The sequence below is a fragment of the Pollicipes pollicipes genome, unplaced genomic scaffold (genome assembly GCF_011947565.3).
Source record: "Pollicipes pollicipes isolate AB1234 unplaced genomic scaffold, Ppol_2.1 Scaffold_3087;HRSCAF=3621_pilon_pilon_pilon, whole genome shotgun sequence".
Classification (NCBI taxonomy): Eukaryota; Metazoa; Arthropoda; class Thecostraca; order Pollicipedomorpha; family Pollicipedidae; genus Pollicipes; species Pollicipes pollicipes.
This window is the reverse complement of record NW_023596225.1, coordinates 775,985-793,386: the sequence shown is the minus strand read 5'-3', so window position 1 is coordinate 793,386 and position 17,402 is coordinate 775,985.

The window sequence follows — 17,402 nt, the reverse complement described above, 5'->3', positions numbered from 1 at the left end:
TCTAGTTAAAGCAACCATGCGGGACCACTTCAAGAAATTTGGGGCAATTGAGGATATGGAACCAAATAAGCCCATTGCATGCCTTGTGACACCATAATTTGTCTCATGACAAAGCTCGGTGGATTAAAACAGAAAATGACTACCTATGGTTACAAATCATGTATTGAAAGCAGGTAAGCTAAGCAATTACTTGGTCCACAGGAAACTTACTGGCTCTTCCAGGGCACACTTCTTCCCGCCCCCCCCCCCCCCCCACAAAAAAGTCAGTACCTTTCGCATGGTTTGCTGGCAGACAGTCATCCCACCCGCCCCCAAATATAAAAGTCAATCATTTCCACCATCCTACGAGATTAAAATGCGAAACAAGTAAGAGGTGTGCATGATAAACATTTCCAGGGGGCAGAATTTCGCCATCAAGTACTTCTGTATTAGCTGCGTTAGGTCTGTCTCAAAGCTCTATACGGCAGAATAAGATGGCCTTGTCAGGTGGCCTGGTAATTTAGACACTCGAGACGCTAAGATTTATCATTCTCGAGCTCTGCCATGAACCAAAAAACAGCTAACCGTAGTTTTAACAGGGGAAAAACGGCGGTAAAGATAAGTTTCGTGCTTCAAATTGCGTCCTTTATTCCCTGTGAATTGTTCACTCTTGGGTGCATATCAAACATGTTTGGGCGGCTGGCGGATCAATCCAATTTACATATAAAATATGTACAAGTTTGCAGATGGAGCTTCTTACAGAGAAATTGGCCAACATTTTAAGCAGCAGACGGCACCTCCAGTAGTAATTGGAAAGGAAGGAATAATAAAGTGGTATTACGCTCGCATGATATCAAGAAAACAAAAGTAGTTAAATATATACCTAAAGACAGATCATTTGTTGGCCAAATTTTACAATCAGCTGATCTGACTTAAAATCTGTTAACATGAGTGCTCAAATGGTGATATTCATGTTGTAGATTTTATTTAGAAGACATTTCTGGAACTTTGTACTCCTGGATTTTGGAAGTGATGCAATTCAGTGGTCAAGTTTCTTCGGGTGAAAGAAATACGTGGAGTAAAATTATCTACCAGGCCTTGCTGGTGTTTGTACCAGGCTCTGCTTTCGTGGTGCTATGGTGCGACCAAAAAAATGGGGATGCGTGAAAACCTTGCATTTGGCGCACAGCTGCCGATTGTGATGCATTTTGTAAACAAACCAAACTTGATGCGTGCAAGTGGCTGGAGTCGCTGGGGTTCTTGTGCTTGAAGGTACCTGAAGTCCCTGTTCTTTGCATACATAGACATTATTCAGATGTAGGTGAGGCAGGACATAGCCCTAGGTGTCCAGGTTCTGTGGAGCCTGGTTTATGCTTGGTGGTTTCAAGTGCGCTCGGTTTTGGATGACATCTGAAAACCTCAGAAAGAGAAATATGGTTTTGGCATGTGCGATTAGACAATGTCAGGCAGGAGTGAAAAATTCACATAAAATATGGGGAATAGGAGTGAAAAATTCCTCCTCATAGGGTTTTGCTTTACACCCAAAGTCGGCAATTCTAGGACACTGCAGTCAAAAATGTCTCCGCAGTCCAGCAGAACACATGCACAGGCAGGAAAGGTCAAGCTGGCCACACGCGGAGCGCAGACTGACTCCATTCCCCAGCTGCATCCCCTGGAAATTCTAAACCCCCGCCCATCTGTCTCAGCTGAGCCGATCAACGCGGACTGACTCTTCTCCCCATCTGCGTACCCTGGAGATTCTGAAACCCCGCCCACCTGTCTCAACTGACTCCATTCCCCAGTTGCATCCCCTGAAGATTATTAACCCCGCCCCTCTGTCTCAACTGACTATTCTCCAGCTGCATGCCCTGGCGATTTTAATCCCCGCCCATCTGTCTCAATTGAGCTAACCACGCAGACTCAGATGAATAATATCGTCGAGTCACTCTTGGCTGGGTGTTCGTTCCCTAAGCGCCCACGCACTGCCGTCCCCAGGCCGGCCGGTGTTCCTGCCCTCCGGCTATGCGTGATCCGCGTGCAGCTCAGGCCGTCCGGCGTCCTATCCTTCCAGCTATGAACGGTCGGCAGACGGATCCCTTCGGCCGCCCAACGAACGTCCCGTCCCTTTCCCTGCACAACGCCTGCTACAGCACGCTTGTGCGAAGACCCCCTTCCCCCAGGGTGGCCGTGGGCCGGTCGCGGTCAGTTTTGCTCGTCCGATTCCCTCCCTACGTGTGGGGGTGGATCCATTCACCAATAAATGTATTTTGCTTTACTTTGAAATTTCAAAGTGGGCTGGAATGAAAACGCTTTTTGCCATGTTAACTCTTAATCACCATCGTTCTAAAGGAAACGTGGTTTCGTCGTTCTGACTCAAACTTTAAAAAAACCAACTTGTTCATTATAGCGCCGTGACGCCACAGGCGGTGAGCGCCGCCAAACTGGGGTGGCGCTGTACATCCCACATGAGCTTACACCCACGCCGCTCACCCTTATCACACCGCTGCATGCTCGTGCATGCTCTTTACGTTCGCATGGTCGCACCATTGATGTATGCTCATTATACATTCTGCTAAGTTATGACAATACTGAGCCTTTACGGCGACCTGACCAACTTGTTACCCAATTTCGAAACCCCTTTCCCATTTTGGGCGATTTCACCGCTCTCACTCCGGCTTGGAATAATGCCACTCATGCCGTCGATCGCCGAAGACACTGGATACAATATTTTATTGATGCACATAATTTAATCCTGTTAAACAAAGGCATTAATGCTTACCACCACATACCAACTGGAACGGAAACGGACATTGACATGTTGTGCTCTCCCTCAATAGGGATTTTCTTTGTTTGGACGGTTTAGGGGAGATGCCTACGACAGCGACCATTTTCCAATTAAAGTTTATACCACTTTTCATACTGCAGCTGATGCAGTTCCGCGGTATAACCGCATGTGATACCGCATGGACCGCATGGAAGAAAAAAATATTGGCATGTCTTCCAATTGGACGCGCAAACCGCTCACACATATGCATTCATATTTGCATTAGCGGCGTTCCCTATGCCACCCGTGCGATCATCCCCCTTCAGTCAAACATATTCGGATTGAATGTGGCAAATTCCAACAGCACCAGAAGGCATTGGAAGCATGTTGCCGTCACAACAAAGTTGTGCCATCGTTACAATTGCTCCCGGGCAATGACCATCAACATCTTGCTGATCTTTTGTTACATTTTCTTAGACGTACCGATATGCCTCATTGCTGTGAAGGGTCATCCACTTAGTGGCGCTGTTTCTTTCTTCAATCGTGTACTCTAGTCAAATTTGAAGTAGGCCTTTTAAGGCGTGGAATGGTGCGGACGGCCCGAAGCACCTCAAACCAAGTCAAGTAAGGTAAAGGTCGTGTTACTAATGTACTACCACAAACTGTGTACTGTGCACTACCATAAACTGTGTACTAGTGTACTACCATAAACTGTGCACTAGTGTACTGCCATAAACTGTGTACTAGTGTACTGCCATGAACTGTGCACTAGTGTACTACCTACAAACTGTGTGCTAGTGTGCTACCATAAACTGTGTACAAGTGTACTACCATGAACTGTGTACTAGTGTACTACCATAGGTTGGAAGCGGGTGCCTGGGTAACCTTGAGACAGCATGTAGATTCAAAACAAGAGGTTTTAGGTTTCTAAAAGGGCAAGGCTGTGCGCTGTACCGGATGATCTTCAAGATGGCCATGTTACTTTAAAACTATATGCAAATGATATGCCCCACTTTAAACGCCTGACAGGATAGGAAAATCCGTAATGTCCGGATCAGAACTAAATCCTGCCATCGCGTGTTATGTTCCGCAGCTGCAACGACCACATTGCTGGTTAGTGAACAATTTAAGTATGGAACCAGTTTGAGAAATGCTCTACGAAATACAACATGGAGAGGTGCTAATTTGCGCGTTTCAGCCATTGCTTATCTATCATGCATATGCACAGCACTAACTTTCCTCCAATAATCCTGTAAATTTATTTTGTGTTCACGTAAGCTAGCCTTGCCGTTTAATTCTACTCTTTAAGCGTATTAGCATCTATGTGACAGGTGATAAAATCCACAAAACGGAGCAATGCTTACAATACAGGTTAAAATACGGACGTACGCAAATGTCCGTGAAGTCAGCGAATAATTCAGCGATTTATTCAGCGACGAGTTCCGATTTCTCCGAAAAAGGTCTGTGTGAATCATTGCTCGAGAACATCGAAAATGACCTTTGATATGCAATATCAAGTGTTCTTTGAGCTGAAAAGCTGGGTCAAAGGAGGGGTAAACTCAATATCACCCGAAAATTACCAGCCGATTTGAAAAATGCAAGCATCTAAATACTTACAAGCTCAAGAACTAGTGTCCGCTTCAAAATCCTAACCTCTCAAGGTCACCCCGCAGGGTCAAATGGAGGCTCAAAGGACGGGGAGCTCAATATAACCCAAAAATTACCGGCCGATTTTAATCTTGAAAATATCAAAATATTTACAAGATGGACGCTAGTTCTTTCTGTGTTGAATATTCTGATCTTTGCAAGTTGGAAATCGGCTGGTTTTTTGTTGGTGAAATGGAATTCCCCGTCCCTCAGCCTACATTTGACCCTCAAGGATGACCTTGAGAGATCAAGACTTTTTGACGGACGCTAGTTTTTACTGTGGTGAATATTCTCATGTTTGCAAGTTAAAAATAGACCGCTAGTTCCTGGGTGACACTGAGTTCCCCATCCTTGGATTCAGCTTTTGACGTCGAAGGTCACATAACATTGCAAAATAAAGGTCATTTCAATATTTTCGGGCCATAAGTAACCTTAAGACCACTTTTCAGGGAAATCGGAACTCGTCGCTCAATAAATCGCTGAATAAATTCCCAACTTCACGAACAACGTACGCAAAAAGAAACGCAGAGCTATAATTAAAAAAACAGGGACTCCACTAATAACCCAAAATTCAAGGTAAAAAACATCACTGATACGGCAAATACCACGAAAAGGCATGTGCACTTCCCAAAAACAACAGGTCAGTTCAGTGCAGAATGGGCATATCGCGCACTTCTAAGTTAACAGACGGGCGGGTGGCCGGCTAGATACCCTTCGCTCGGGTGGGGAGGGGGGTCAATTTGACCCCCAGAGATCTCCGGAACTAAGAAAACTAGAGACACCAAATTTACAGGGTGCATTGACCTGTACACGAACTCAATTGGGTCAAAGTTTCAGGTTCCTAGATTATGATCTTTGGGTCAAAAAAGTTCAAACAAAGTCAAGTTCCAGGTTGGTCTCCAAAGTGCACCCAGAACCTAAATAACCGTTTCTAAGCAAAAGGTCACATACTCACTTAATCTCAGTGACCTTGTTTGGCCTTTTGAAGGACAAGGTGACCAAAATCATACAAGATTGCTTTGAGTTTTTCATTTGGCTAAGCGACAAAGATTACGCCATGCAGTATGTTCCTAAAACAAAATGTTGACCTGGGTCATTTTAGGTCAATGATCTATTCAGACCTCTCAGAAGTCCATGGATGATGTATGAGGTGGTTTCTTATATCAATAAATTCAAAATAAGCACCAGAAACTATCCCATATATTTATCTGTATATATATATATATATATATATATATATATATATATATATATATATAGCAAGCCCTAGAGTAACACAACAAGTTGGTTTTGACCTTGGTGTGACTTGCATACCCGATCTTAGGTCAATATAATATGCTTATTCAATTGTTGTGCTGCCGAAGAAAGCATCTCAGAGATGTATGCCTTCGTCTATCACTCCGCTGTTGGATCAGATTGAAGGATTCCATAGAAATTACCTTCGCTGAAACCATGACCCGACTTTGACCTACCATAGGTCAGCGACCTTACAAGGTACATCTAAATTATTATGCTAAACGATCCGCTACTCAATTGACTACAGCTATGCAAAATTTGACGCGGCCTCGCCGCGTTGTTCGGAAACCATTCTGAAAAAAACATTCGGGGGGGGGGGCAATTTGACCCCCACCAGATCGCATGTTAAAAGAACGACAACCAGGTGCGGCAAGTAATATCGCAGGTGCCGACACCACCACAGGATTGATAAACGCTGAAGTCACATACTGTCTTGACGCTGACAACGCGGACCATAAAATCTTTAGAATCAATCATGGGCATCTAAAAATACGACAAAAAAGAAAGCGAAGAAGGTAAAATAGACAAACCGTCAAAAGAAAAATAGTCAACCAAGCAAAAAGTTCACAGAAGTAAACTTCCGGAGCATATTCATAAAAGCAGTCGGACAAAAAGCTAAAAAATAGAAGAATGCGTGACGAAACGAGAGTTCAAAAGCAACAGCTCCTTTGGCTGCAAGTAAAGAGCACTGAATGCCAGATAGATGCCTGTAAAAAAGCAAATGCCCGAGGAAAAGGAAAAAAAGAGGTTGAAGAAACGCAAGGCTAGCATATTCAGGTGAAATGCAACAAGCCAGCCAAATGAACATCAAGAGGTTTCAAAATAAACAGGTTCTGGGATCCTGAGGTAGTCGAAAAAGCAGAACAAATTTTACAAGACCTTGGTTGGGATAAAGGCTCTGTTTAGTGGATTGGGCCCACTCGTGCACACTCGTGCTCGTGACCATTTCACATTCGCTGAGACATATCAGCGTCGGTCAACGTCGCGTCATCATCGGCCCGCCGTCGGGTCTGCAATGAGTGCCCCGCCCCGGCCCGGTCCGACCTCTCCAGCCGCCCGACCCTGTCACCCGGCCAGCTATATAACGCCGCCGGCCGACCTGGGGAGACACACAGCCACCCGGCCCAGACCGGTGCAGGCATGGCGCTCAAACAGGTAAGCCAAGGGGTGGGCTACCATCGGCAGCGTTGGGCCTGTCACAGCTCTCTGGGATGGTCTGATGATACTGGTGGGTCTGTCACAGCTCTCTGGGATGAGCTGACGGCACCGGCACCGTTGGGTCTGTCACCGCTCTCTGGGGTGAGCTGACGGCACCGGCACCGTTGGGTCTGTCACCGCTCTCTGGGGTGGGCTGACCGCACCGGCAGCAGTGAGCCCGGCCCCACTCTCCGCACGGACCCCGGAAGACGACAGTATGTGAAGCACAGTGGTGCACTGGACCACCTGGTTAGGGCTCCGCTCAAAGCGCACGGTCAACCAAAGAAAACACTTCCAATTCATAAACAATGGGACAGGATTGCCTGCCCTCACATATCCCAAATAGATCAATCTGCTATATTTAGCATTTCTCGTTGGTCTTGAATCCAAAAGCGTGCATATAAGTGCAGCCCAAGACATCACCTATGGACGCAAATATGTTGCTTCTCTGGTGTACGATGTCAGCCATTTCGGACAGTTCCCAGCTGATGCAAACATATGTCACCCCCCACCAGATGTGCCTGGTGGCCCTGTTGGCCGGGCTCTGCTTGGCTGACGGCGGCGGAGGAGGTAAAGGAGGCGGACACTTCAGTGGTGGTGGCGGAGGCGGCGGACACCGCGGAGGCGGCGGTCGAGGAGGCGGTCGCGGAGGAGGAAAAGGCGGTGGTGGATATGGCTCCAGCATCTCATCCGGCTATGGAGCTCCCAGCAAAGGAGGTGGTGGTGGCGGTGGCTACAGTGGAGTAGGAGGAGGAGGAGGCGGAGGTGGAGGATACAGCTCAAGCGTCTCATCCGGCTATGGTGCTCCCAGCATAGGAGGTGGAGGAGGCGGAGGCTACAGCGGAGGGGGAGGAAGTAGCGGCGTTGGGGCGTACAGCTTCAGCGCCTCATCCAGCTATTGTGCTCCCAGCAAAGGCGGAAGAGGGGGCGGTGGTTACGGCGGGGGAGGAGGAGGTGGAGGTGGGGGAGGAGGAGGATATGGCCCAAGCGTTTCATCTGCCTATGGTGCCCCCAGCAAAGGGGGTGGAGGGGGCGGTGGCTACAGCGGAGGAGGAGGAGGCGGTGGTGGAGGTGGTGGAGGATATAGCTCCGGCGTCTCATCAGGCTATGGAGCCCCCAGTAAGAGAGGAGGAGGAGGTGGTGGCTACGGCGGAGGTGGAAGAGAAGGAGGCGGTGGTGGCGGATATAGCTCGAGTGTCTCATCCAACTATGGTGCCCCTAGCAAGGGAGGTGGGGGAGGTGGTGGCTACAGAGGAGGAGGAGGAGGCGGTGGTGGAGGGTATAGCTCCAGCGTCTCCTCCGTCTACGGTGCTCCCAACAAAGGTGGAGGAGGAAAGGGTGGGAGTGGGGGATACGGCAGTGGAGGAGAGGACGGTTATGGTGGAGGAGCAGGAGGTGGTGGTTACAGTGGCAGTGGTGGAGGAGGCAAGGCTGGGGGCGGCGGAGAATACGGCGGTAGAGGAGGAAAGGGCGGTGGCGGTGGCGGAGATTACAACGGAGGAGGAGGAGGAGGTGGTTACAGTGGCGGAGGAGGAGGAGCGAAGGGCGGTGGAGGTGGAGGATATGGCGGTGGGGGAGGAAAGGGCGGCGGCGGTAGTGGGGGTTACAGCGGTGGAGGAGGTGGTTGCAGTGGAGGGGGAGGAGGCGGCGGTTATGGTGGAGGCGGAGGAGGGGGAGGGAAGGGCGGTGGAGGTGGAGGATATGGCGGTGGGGGAGGAAAGGGCGGTGGTGGTGGCGGAGGTTACAGCAGTGGAGGAGGAGGTGGTTACGGTGGAGGGGGAGGAGGCAGTGGTTATGGTGGAGGCGGAGGAGGAGGAGGGAAGGGCGGTGGAGATGGAGGATATGGCGGTGGGGGAGGAAAGGGCGGCGGCGGTGGTGGGGGCTACAGCGGTGGAGGAGGCGGCTGGCTCCAGTTATAGTGTCGTGCCTAGCTCAGGCGGAGGGGGAGGCAAGTATAGTGCCGCTCGGGCTTCCTCACATTATGGTGGTTGAAACAATGCTTGGTTACATGCTGACGGTCACCATGAGTGCGTATTTATCAGTCACCAAATGGCTGTGCTTTGTGTACTCTTAAAGCACGTGTGCCTTCTATATGCCATGTCACATGAGATGCTGTACACCTTCCTCCACAACCCATTTTTAAACTCGTTTTCATGTTGCGCATGTTGTGGACAAGCTTTCTTATTGCTTATGTCGAAAGTTGGTCTCGATGTTATTAGTTATCACAGACATGGGTTAGATGACTGAGTGGCCAGATTCACACATCAGCTGTAACGAATAACCCCCACCCTGCAATATCACTGCTGCCCGCTATGTTTATATCCGCCTTTTTGTTTCGATCGGTGTTTTGTGAGACTCGGCATGACTTTATGACAGCCTGTTCCACTAATACCGATATTGCCTTATTTGAATTTAAATCCTAACAAGACCACAGCGGCGAGCGTGCACGAAGATTTAAGTTTTGTGGGTATGGTTTTTTACGTGTGCTCCGCTCCGTTGGCTATTCAGTACGCGGCAGCAACGAGTGTTAAAGACGATGCCATATTCAACAAAGCATTACAAAAAAAACTCCGTATGTTGGAGGGGAGTGCCAACTAGCACTGCACAATATGCAGATTGCAGTGAATTCATTTCACGAGAAATCAACCGGAGGATACCAGGGAACCTCCTTCAAATTTTACTAGCACATGTGTATGGGTCAATTATACGGACAAAACACGATTCTGCACGTTTTAGAGACGTACGGTGTGCCGATAAGGACGTGGAAGTAGATGAAATCACGTGATGACGTCACGAACCTTAGTTACAGCTTCCTCTAGCGACGGCAATTTGTGTAGTGCAAGGTTTAAAAAAGCAGGTCGGAAAGCCAAATGTCCATATGCTTCCTAAAAATCGGCCGGTATTGCATGCAAAGTTAACTGGGCTGATATGATGACCTAGTTTGACATTGGTATCTCTATTTCCGTAAAAAAATGGATCCCTCGATTCTCTTAACGCTGATAGGCAGTTAAGGGCGTAGCTTATGCCGTTTAAACTAAACGAAAGCCATTGGATCTTTCTTAGATTGGCCGTAATCGAATTTGAACCTGGACGGATCACGGACGGCAGCACGCCATAAGCCGACGGCCTGTGTCGGGTGACAAGCCATCGGCTAACTGCGTTAGGGAACTGTAACTGTCACCTTGAAAACGTTCGTTTATATCTTCTCAAACCTCCTTGGCGCTGCCCATGAACTCTAAAGCAATGTCTGAGTGACCAGTGAATGCTAATAGACGTTACGTACTAGACGCTCTTGAAGTGTGGCGTAAATGACGGCCTCGTGGGCTCTGAGTCAACGTCGGGATCGATTACTTATGTCCGAACATCAATGGCCATTGTCTAACAATGAGTTTGAACTCAACATGAGAAGAAACGATCCACTGGTTTAAAGTTGCATGATTTATTTTCTAATCTAGACTGGAGCTGGAGCAAGGTCGTCTTGCGTGCATGCCCAGCACGCCAGGAACCGTTCACGTGGAATTCGATACAGCAGGTATCTTGTTCGATGCCGGCTTCCAGTAAATCGGGTCGGGGCCTAAGACAGGGTCAGTGAGTGCTGTTCCATTGCCGGGTGATCGGGAAAACAAAGACGTGCGGTTTTGCCGTTTTCACCAATTGCTTCCAAGACATGTGAAACAAAATGATTTGGAAGGAATTAGTCGAAGAACAGAAGGCAATGTCTGCATGATGTAGAAATATTATACCGAGTGCGGTATAAATTATTAGTTATCACCACAAACCACAATTGCTAGCTTGGAAGCCTGGTACAAACTTGAAGAATTTCCGGGACAATTTGAAGACAATCACAGAGACGGATGATGTGAAGCACAAAGCAACAAGCAGAAGCTCACGCAAAATCACCGGTAGGCTGCTGAGGAACACTTCTTTTAAAGAACGCAGTAGAACGTTCGGATAATTTGCATACGGCTTGCTGGAAAAAGCATAGTCATTTGACGTTTGAAATAAGGATGCAATCCCGTGGGGGTGAAGGTAAGCCGGAGCTACACAATATATGGACTCAAGCTTCGGATCAAAGGCAAGATCGAGCTGTGATGCGGAAGCACGAGCCAGGTTGCTGAGATCATGATCTCGTGATCCATATTTGATTCAAAATGTATAAACCTCGCAACCATGATTCCAAGGTGCCCTTTGGCGCAATTACAAGGAATAATAATTAGGGCCGAACAAACTTATGCGTATGTTCATGTGGCGTCAATTTTATTCCTTTGTAAGTGTAAATGTTGAGCAGGTGGGATGAGCTTCTGCCATACGTCTGCGTGGATTAGTGACACCGTAATGGCAATGGTGGTGTTTGTGTGCAGTACTTGATACAGAGGAATTCAGCACAACTTGTTAACATATGTCCAGTTTATTTGCCAGGTTAATCACGGCACCGCACTCATGAATGAATCGTTCACTGTTGCAAAGTAAATGTTACGCAACGGCTCATGACGGGACGAATAAAGTTCGGTGCTGTTTCGAAAGGTATGAAAGAACGTTTGTCCCCTGGCCACTGGCTTTTTCTGGACATTATTGTTTGATCACAATGCATACAGTCCAAGGATATCATTGGAGAACCCTCTAAAGTGAGTAGTGACTTTAGAATTATGTACTCATTTGTAGCGTATTTCAAAACAGGTCAGGGCAAACGGGTCAATCCGTTTTGTTGAATTTATCCGCAGTCGCAGTCGCCAGGAGAAAGTGCTACCCACGCGAAAAAGTTTCTTCTATGCATAAACACTTTTGTTGCTTTACCTATCGCTGCCTCACCCAATACAAAAGATAACTTTTTCCACATGTCTCACCATTCTGAGAATGAAAGCCTGAAATGTGTATTACACATCCTCACGACCTTTCATGGAAATTTTGCGTTTCGTTGAATGGGCGGGCCCTGTTAAAGAGAACGTTCCGCAGCTGAAAACACTGAAGCGAATATCAAATATGATGAGTAAAACTTACCAATAGGCATTGGTATGATCTGTACGTGGAAAACTGCTCTAGACAACAAATTTCTCTATTTAGCAAGTAGCCTCCTCGTAACGTTATTGTTTGATTGAGTGATCAAAAGGTTGCATAAGAGCGCTCAATTGTAGTTCTTCAATCTCCCTCGAAAACGTAGCACGGACTGAAAATGCTTGCTGAGCCAAATATCATTCCGTCCTCGTGTTTGGGTCATTTCTCGTGATGCTCCTTGATATTTAGCCGTGAGTTTGAAATGTTTATTTTTATCCATATGCTTGGTTACAATGCTTTTCCTAAGTAATTCGGTTACAATCCCTATTTTCGTCATATCTAGAAAGAATGCACGATTTCTTGCATTATGTAACACAACATGTAATTCGCGTAAGTAGCGTCGGACATAGGAGGTGTCGTCGACGATTCGGTGGCTATGCACCAGTCTGGCGAGACCTTCGCAAGTGGTTTGCTCCTTTTGCGGCCCTCAGTCAAGCCATCCGACCTTCTCATCGCTGTTGTCGGAGACAGCACTCGTTTCCGTGCAACGGCGCCGGCTCCGACTCTCGCTCATTGTTGTTGTTAATAATGGTTTTTGGGCGCGCCGACTGCATAGCTCATATTGCGCAAATAACGCTGTCATTCAGCTACGAGATGAATATATAGAGTAAAATCCGATTTATGCAAGGAATGAAAACAGTCGGCCATCTCCAAAAAGTTCCGAGTGATTACCAAGAATGTCACTTCGCGTAAGGGAGTGACATTTTGCCAAAAGTAAAGCAAACGCTCCCGGGCGAAATGTGGACATAGCTTAACTACGTGATGCACCGTCGGAAAAGCAGGGCAACGAGGGCATCGGGGCCTGTCACCACCACACAACAAACACCGGTGGGTTTCGTACGTATGGCCAAAACGCAGCCAGCAAAGCACAACTTCTTCTCGTCTCGAATCACGAAAGCTGGGAGACCACAGGCCCAGTTCAGGTTTTATACGTTTCAATTTGCTATTTGTGTCATTATTCCAACAGAGCTGCCACTTGTGTTGCAAGAAAAGGTAAAATGGCTGGATACAAAATTTCGGGCTGGAACAGACAATCTGCACATACATGGTGCATGTGATGCGCGTTTTGCGGCTACGTCAGCGAGTTCATTTCCAAATATACCGACGTGACTGGGAATCTAACACAGTGTCACCTTCTTTCCAACTCGGTCCAGTGCAGTGAGACCTATTAAGATGTCCTGTAAAAGATGATAGGATGGGTTGCAAATTCTCAAGGCCAAGAGGCCGCTCAAAGAATCTGTTAAAACAAGGTGCAAGGACTCATTCCCAACTGCAATAAAACAAAGCGCCTTGATTATAGCTACCAGTTCGGAGGTGAATACCGACGCGTGCCTCGAAAGTGTGAATGATCGAGTGACGGATCCACACACAAATGCACAGCCGACATCGTCTGGAGTTTTGGATCCGTCCGTATAAGTTATTGTGCACCCCTCGTAGGACGCCACGTGGTCTAGCCCCATGGAACGGAGCAAGCCAGGTGCCAGGGTATGTTTCCTTGTTTCGGCCAGCGAAGTGTTTACTCTAGGCGAAATCAGAAGCCATGGAGGGTGTGGCATATGCTACACCCGCATCACGCTGCAAAGAGGAATGCCACTGGCATCAACCAAAGGCCTTATCCTAGCGCAAAAAGGGACGGAATGTTGATCCGGACCACCATGAAACACAGCCGTTGTTCGACGCGAGAAAACTGCGTTATATGTTGTGTGACAAGGGAATTGTCGCAGCTTTAGAACGTATCTCATGCCAAGCATTTCTCGCCTAGCCGACAGCGGCGGCTCGTTGGCCTCAACCAGAAGGCTTGCGACAGATGAGGTTCGAAGCGCTCTTGTGATGATGCGGAGCGCTGTGTGGTTGATAGTGTCCAAAGCATGCTTGCTTGTCTCACTTGCGCTGTCATATACAAAGCACGCGGAATCAAGCTTAGAACGGATAACTGAACAGTATAAAAGCATGAGCGTTTTCCTATCCGAACCATATGACGCATGCGCCACACATCTTAAAATGTTCAAAGCTTTAGTGCATCTGTCTCGTAGGGTTTTAAAGTGCGCCTCATACGTGAGACGAGCGTCGAGATATACCCCAAGGGATTTGATTACCGACTCAGTGGGAATGGGTTGGTTGTACAGACGGAGAGTCAAGCTACCACGTTGTCGACGGCGACATAAGTGCGTGGCGACCGTTTTCGCGGTGGAAAACCGAAACCCATTAATGGTGCTCCACTTTTCCAGATGTTCAACAGCCAACTGGAGCTGGCGCTCCATTACATGTGTTCTTGATGCGCTGGTCCATATGGTAAAATAATCTGCGAAGAGAGCGCAGCCGACTGATTGCGGTATGACGTCAACAATGTCGTTTATCATGATAGTAAAAAGCGACACTACTTAAAACGCTCCCCCGAAGCACACCATTCACTTGCTGAAAAGGTGCTGACACCTCTTTACCCACACACACAAGGAAGAAGTGTTCAGCCAAAAAAAAATCTCCAAAAAGGTGCCCATATGATCATGCATGCCATGCTTGCAGAGTTTTAGGAAGATCCCTCGTCGCCGCGTGGTATCGTAAGCGGCCTCAAGGTCGAAAAGGACAGCACCTACATGACGTTTCCCTTTACAACCTTGCCGAATTGTGGTATCGAGTGTCAAAAGGTAGTCCACCGTACCATGATTCTTCCTAAAGCCGCACTGTGCATTAGCAAAAATGTCATGCTGATCTAAGAACCATGTAAGTCGAACATTGACCATTTCCTCCATGAACTTACAGAGTGACGATGTAAGTGCGATGCGTCGATAATGTAAGGGATCTTCACTCACTCACTCTTCACTCTTCCCCGGTTTTAGAAGCGGGACCACAGTAGCCTGTCGCCATGAGACCGGAAAGTCGCCGGTAGCCCAAAGTGAATTAAAGACTGTCAGCAAAGCTTCCAACTTGCTACCAGGAAGATGCCGAAGCATGTTGTTATGCACACCATCAGGACCCTCTGACACGCGCCGCAGCATGCTTATAGCGTGTTTTAATTCGACCATGGTAAAGGGATCATTATACATGTGTTCGGTAGAAGAAAAGTATATGTGTGCTTCTTCGCATTTCATTGTATGGCAAACAAACTATTTACGAAAGTAATAATCATCCAGCTAAAAAATGGAGGAATGAGCAACAAAATAAGAGTTTAAACGTAACGACTCCAGTGGTCAGCAAGGAAAAAGCAATGAATGCCAGACAGATACCCGTAAAAAGCAAATGCTCGAGGAGAAGGAAAAGAAAAAGGCCATGGAAGACAAAGCCAACAGATTCGGGTGAAATGCAAAACGTCAGCCAAACAAAACGTCAAGAGTCTTAAAAATAAAGGAGGTCCTGAAATCCTGACGTGGTCGAAAGCGCAGAACAAATTTTACAAGACCTTGGTTGGGATAAATGCACTGTTTAATGGATTGGGCCCACTCGTGCACACTCGTACTCGTGACCATTCCACCTTCGCTTAGACATATCAGCGTCGGTCAACGTCGCGTCATCGTCGGCTCACGGTCGGGTCTGCAATGAGTGTCCCGCCCCGGCCCGGCCCGACCTCTCCAGCCGCCCGACCCTGTCACCCGGCCGGCTATATAACGCCGCCGGCCGAACGGGGGAGACACACAGCCACCCGGCCCAGACCGGTGCAGGCATGGCGCTCAAACAGGTAAGGCAAGGGGTGGGCTAACATCGGCAGCGTTGGGCCTGTCACAGCTCTCCGGGGTGGGCTGATGGTACCGGTGGGTCTGTCACCGCTCTCTGGGGTAGGCTGACGGCACCGGCCCCGTTGGGTCTGTCACCGCTCTCTGGGGTAGGCTGACGGCACTGGCACCGTTGGGTCTGTCACCGCTCTCTCGGGTAGGCTGACGGCACTGGCAGTGGTCAGCCCAGCGCCACTCGGCCGGCCACTGACCTCGGAGACGGCAGCATGTCAAGCAGAGCGGCGCACTGGACCATCTGGTTGGGGCTCCGCGCACAGCGCGCGGTCAACAAAAGAAAACCTCCAATTCACAAAAATAATGCGAGTTGCTGCCCTAGTATGTCCCAAATCGATCAATCAACTAAATTTAGTGTTTCTCATTTGTCTTCAATCAAAAGCGTGCATATCAGTGCAGCCCACACCATGATCTATGGGCACACAAATGCTGCTAGTCACTCTGGTGTAGGATGTAAGCCATTTTGGACAGTTCCCAGCCTGATGCAAACATCTGTCACCTCTCACCAGATGTGCCTGGTGGCCCTGTTGGCCGGGCTCTGCTTGGCCGATGGCGGCGGCGGAGGCAAAGGAGGCGGACACCACAGTGGCGGTGGCGGGGGCGGCGGACACCGCGGAGGCGGCGGACGAGGAGGCGGCCGTGGAGGAGGAAGAGGTGGTGGTGGTGGATATGGCTCGAGCGCCTCATCCGGCTATGGAGCTCCCAGTAAAGGAGGTGGTGGTGGCGGTGGCTACAGTGCAGGAGGAGGAGGAGGAAGAGGACTAGGCGGAGGTGGAGGATATAGCTCAAGCGTGTCATCTGGTTACGGTGCTCCCAGCAAAGGAGGGGGAGGAGGCGGTGGCTACAGTGGAGGAGGAGGAGGCGGTGGCGGGGGATACAGCTCAAGCGTCTCATCCGGCTATGGTGCTCCCAGCAAAGGAGGTGGAGGAGGCGGGGGTTACAGTGGCGGGGGAGGAGGAGGGAAGGGTGGTGGTGGATGTGGCTCGAGCATCTCATCCGGCTACGGAGCTCCCAGCAAAGGAGGTGGTGGTGGCGGTGGCTACAGTGGAGCAGGAGGAGGAGGAGGCGGGGGTGAAAAATATAGCTCCAGCGTCTCATCCGGCTATGGTGCCCCCAGCAAAGGAGTTGGAGGAGGCGGTGGCTACAGTGGAGGTGGAGCTGGCGGTGGTGGAGGATCTAGCTCCAGCATCTCATCCGGCTATGGTGCTCCTAGCAAAGGAGATGGGAGAGACGGTGGCTACAGTGCAAGAGGAGGAGGTGGTGGGGGAGGATATAGCTCTAGCATCTCATCCGGATATGGTGCTCCCAGCAAAGGCGGAAGAAGGGGCGGTGGTTACGGCGGGGGAGGAGGAGGTGGAGGTGGGGGAGGAGGAGGATATAGCTCAAGCGTTTCATCTGGCTATGGCGCCCCTAGCAAAGGAGGTGGAGGAGGCGGTGGCTACAGCGGAGGAGGAGGAGGTGGTGGTGGAGGTGGTGGAGGATATAGCTCCAGCGTCTCATCAGCCTATGGAGCCCCCAGTAAGGGAGGAGGAGGAAGTGGTGGCTACGGCGGAGGTGGAAGAGGAGGAGGCGGTAGTGGCGGATATAGCTCGAGTGTCTCATCCAGCTATGGCGCCCCTAGCAAGGGGGGTGGAGGAGGAGGTGGTTACAGTGGAGGAGGAGGAGGCGGTGGGGGAGGATATAGCTCCAGCGTCTCCTCCGGCTACGGTGCTCCCAGCAAAGGTGGAGGAGGCGGGGGTTATGGT